The 4928-nt window shown below is 35.0% G+C and overlaps 1 pseudogene; it reads right to left on the reverse strand.

Annotated features, from left to right (window-relative positions):
• Positions 1 to 4422: 4422 nt before the first annotated feature.
• LOC129081213 (uncharacterized) lies at positions 4423 to 4601 on the reverse strand (annotated as a pseudogene).
• Positions 4602 to 4928: the final 327 nt, after the last annotated feature.

The raw sequence follows: 4928 nt of genomic DNA on the forward strand, positions 1-4928 counted from the left end.
AATCTAGCACTGAAAACAAAAGCAACAAAAGCAAAAAATAAACAAGTGGGACTACATCAAATTAAAAACTTTCTGCACAGCAAAGGAAACAAAGAAAATGAAAAGGCAGCCTATGGAATTAGAGAAACTATTTCCAAACCATATATCTAACAGAAGGTTAAAATCCACAATATATAAGGAACTCATACGACTCTATAGCAAAATAAACCCAATTTTAAAAATGAGCAGGTGACCTGAATAAACATTTTTCCAAAGACATCTACATGATCAATAGGTATATGGAAAAATGTTCAACATCACTAATCATCAGGAAGTACAAATCAAAACCACAATGAGATATCACTTCACACATGTCAGGATGGCTAGTGTCTAAAAGACAAATGATAACAGGTGTTGAGGTTGGGGGGTGTTGAAAAAAAGAAACTTTCAGCATTTGTTGATAGGAATGTAAACTGGTGCAGCCATTATGGAAAACAGCATGATGGTTCCTTAAGAAATCAGAACTACCATAGGATCCAGCAAGTGCACTTCTGGATATGGAAACATGTATCTCTTAGATCTTTTTTGAGATCAGATAGATATCTGGATTCCTATGTTCATTGCAGCACTATTCAAAATAATCCAGATATGGAAATAATCTAAGTGTCCATCAATGGATAAATGGATAAAAAATGGGGTATACAGATAATGGATTATTATTCAGACTTTAAAAAGAAGGAAATCCAGCCCTGACTGGCGTGGCTCAGTGGGTTGGGCATGGTTCAGCAAAGTGAAAGGTCACTGGTTCCATTCCCGGTCATGCCTGGGTTGCAGGTTTGGTTCCTGCTTGGGTGTGTACGAGAGGCAACCAATCACTTTTTGTCTTCCTCTCTTTTTCCCTTCCTTCCTCTTTCTCTAAAAATAAATAAATAAAATCTTCAAAAAGAAAAAAAGAAGGAAATCCTGCTACTTGCAAAGTGAAATAAACCAGACACACTGCAGAAAGACAAATATTGCATGGTATCACTTATATGTGGAATCTTTAAAAAAAATAAGTTGTACTCAGAGAACCAGAGAGTAAAATCGTGGTTGGTAGGGGCTGAAGGGTGTGGGAAATGAGGAGAGGTTGGTTAGAGGACACAAACTTTCATTTACAAAATGAATACATTTTGAGGATCTAATGTATAGTGTGGTGACTATAGTTAATCATACTGAATTGTATATTTGAATTTTCTAAGAAAATAGATCTTAAGTGGTCTCACAGAAAAAAAAATTAAATAAAGTAACTGAGGTGATGGATGTGGAAATCAATTTCATTGTGGGAATCCTTTCACAATGTTTTAGCTATCAAAACATCACACTGTACACTTTAAATAAATTACTTTTGGGGTCAGTTTACCTCAATAAATCTGGGGGGAAAGGAAAATATAACTTTCAAACAGAGTAAATAGATATAGTGATCCCTGATCAACACATTAGTTGTGTTGTCCAGTCTTCATGGGAGACAACATATCACATTTTGTGATTTTAAAATATATTACAAAGTTACATTAATCAGTACAGTATTATGGATAAAATAAGGTGTTCAATAGAAATTAACCTCACAGAGGGATCTGATCATAAATTACTAACTGGGTAGGATGCAGGCCTATAACTTCTTTAGTGAAAGGTTTTAAGCCAACCCTATCCATTTTCTTTCCTTCCTTCTTTCCTTCTTGATAGTAGAGGTCTGGCTTTTTATTTAATTTGTGTTTTCCATAACTTGTAGTTCAGAGCTGGATTCACAACTGTTATAAATTCTGGTTTATTGATTAACACTCATGTTTCAAGGTGATAACTCTGGTTTATAAGACCAAAAATTTTTTTTAAAAAGAGCAATTATGTTATATGCTGGATTAATTGTCCTTAGCAGTTTACCTTTCTTTTTTTAAAAAAATAATGCACTACATTTATTTTCTTTACATGAAAAAGTGGCTTTGGCCACAGTTTCCACTGTGGCTTTTATTTTTACTTTAAGACAGCCCTGATGTTTGAAACAATGCCATGTTTTTAATAATGATGAAGTCAGAAACTGCCAAACGGAAACATTTTAGTAATGTAGAGCTTATTAAGAATCTATTGCAATATTTCATAAAATATATAACTTCAAATAGACTATCTATACTAAATTATTTCGTGCATCTATGTTAACACAGCTTTGATGTACCAGAAGTAATACTCCTGAAGGGGATATTAAACCTCAGTAGAGCACATAATCTTGTTAACTATCCTGTAATTCAATCATTACCTTGCTCTTTCCAACCTTTCTTACATTCCCTCCTTGATTTCAAATGCATAAAAAAGCTGCCAAACTGTTATTCTTTTTAAAAATATTTATATATTGATTGGAGAGAGAGAGAAGGAATAGAAACATTGGTTTGCCATTCCACTTATTTATGCACTCATTGGCTGATACTTTAAAAACTGATTTTAAAAAGAGAGAGGTAGAGAAAGAGAGATTTGTTGTTCCACTATTTATGCATTCATTGGTTGATTCTTGCATATACCATGACTGGGTATTGAATCTGAAATCTTGGCATATTGGGACAATGCTACAGCTACCAACTGAGCTACCCAGCCAGGGCAAAAGTTGCTATTCTTTTGCAGGGGTGTCCAACCAATGGCCTGCAGGCCGCATGTGTCCCAGGGAGGCTATGAATGCAGCCCAACACAAAATTGTAAATTTTCCTAAAACACTATGAGATTGTTTTGTGACTACATGCTGCAATGTATTTAATGTGTGACCCAAGACAACTCATTCTCTTCCAGTGTGGCCCAGAGACGCCGAAAGGATGGACCCCTGCTAGAGCATTTGAGATCTTGCTCCCTGACATGTATCATCAGTTTGGCTCAGATAAACGCCTATAAAATCTGTCTACAGATTTGGACATTTTTTTTTATGTTGACAGTATGGTACTGGCATAAGAAAGGACATATAGACCAATGGAACAGAATTGAGAGTCCAGAAATGAACTCATCGATATATGGCTTATTGATTTTGACAAGAGTGCCAGCCTGTTCAATGGGAAAAAAAAACAGTCTATTCAATAGATAGATCTGAAACAACTGGATTTTCATATGCAAAAGAATGGACAACAGTTTTAAAAATTAACAATAGATTTAAATATATATTTCTTCAAAATATACAAGTGGCCAATAAGCACATGAAGAGATGACCCAACATCATTAGTCATTAGGGAAAGGCAAATAAAAATCACAATAAGATACCACTTCAGATCCATTAGGATGGCCATGATGATGATGATGTTAATGATGATGATAGTAATAAAAAGAAAATGAGTTGGTAAAAATTAGAACCCTCATACATTGCTGGTGGGAATGTAAAATGGTACAGCTACTGTGGAAAGGAGTTTGACAATTCTTCTAAAAGCTAAACATAAAATTATTATATAACCAGCAATTCCACACCTAGGTATATACCCAAAAGAACTGAGAATAGGAACTCAGATATGTGTTCATTGGTGTTTACTGCATTATTCACAATAGCCAAAAGGTTGAAATGATCCAGTGTTCATCAACAGATGAATGACTGAAGAATATGTGGTATATATACACACAATGGAATATTATTCAGCTATAAAAAGGAAATGAAGTGCTGATACGTGCTACAATATGGGTGAACCTTGTAAACATCATGCTAAGTGAAGTAAACCAGACACAAAAGAACAGATATTGTATAATTGCACTAATATGAAATATGTAGTGTGGGAGTCCAGAACAAGTCATCCCAAGATATGCCTTACTGGTATGCAGATTATTTTGAGCTAAAGGCAACTTTAGCCACAGACTCAGGGAAAACCTCTTTGTCCTCTCATCCCCATCTAACTAGAAGAATTTGAATTGGGGGCCTTGTTCTTAATAATCTATTATCAGAGATAACTCCTTTTGACCTATCTGTAGGGCAGGAAAAACTTCTATTTATTATCATCTTGTAATGATCCTTTAAGTCCCCAAGGTGCTTTATTACCTCATCCCTAACTCAGGATGTTTTTATATACCTCAACCACCCTTTCTGTTATCTGAACCTCTGGTGCACATAGGGTCTCTGATTTTCTTGTGTATATATGTATTAAATTTGGTTGTTATCTCTTGATAATCTCTCCTGTCTATTTGATAATTAGACCAGCCAGAAGAACCTTAAGAGTAGAGGAAAATTTGTTCCTCCTCCACACCAGAATAGGCAAATTCATAGAGACTGAAAGTAGACTAGAAGATATCAATATAAGGTACTGGGGTTAAGGGAGAATGGGAAGCTATTCCTTAATGGTTACAGAATTTATCTTGGGTAAAAATGTTTTAGAAATAGATAGTCGTGACAGTTACACAACATTGTGACTGTTTTTCTACCACAATAAAAATAAGTTATTAAAACTTTTTTTTCTTTCTTTTTCCTTAAATCCCCAGTAGTACTGAAATACCGGGTTGATGCGTGGATCAAGCTCCTATTCCATTTCCCTGTTCTAAAAATCCTGGTAATATATTGTCCTTGGATAACACATCAGATATTAAACTGATAGCAACATATACTACACTTGATCTTAGCCAAAAAGTCAAGGATCCATAAATATAATTTTTAAACAGAGGGTTTTTTTTTGTTTTTATAAGTCACAGATGAAAAAGAAAACAGCTTTGTAAAATCAATAACACAGTGACATTTTAAAATTTTAGTTTTTCTTTAAAAAATACTTTTCCAACAAGAATTTATTATTAATGAAGCCATGATTCAGGATCCCTGGGTGTGATGTACCCAGGTACCCCTTCACCTCCCTGGGAAAAGGATAAAGAATGGAGGAGAGGTGGGTAGCCAATTCACATCTTCCCAGAAAAACCATGCCTTCTGCCAGGCAGTCCTCCCCGGCTAAAACCCAGGATGTGGGGCACTATAGGAA

The sequence above is a fragment of the Pteronotus mesoamericanus genome, unplaced genomic scaffold (genome assembly GCF_021234165.1).
Source record: "Pteronotus mesoamericanus isolate MK-2021 breed Mesoamerican mustached bat unplaced genomic scaffold, CSHL_Meso_final contig_94, whole genome shotgun sequence".
In the NCBI taxonomy this organism is placed as follows: domain Eukaryota; kingdom Metazoa; phylum Chordata; class Mammalia; order Chiroptera; family Mormoopidae; genus Pteronotus; species Pteronotus mesoamericanus.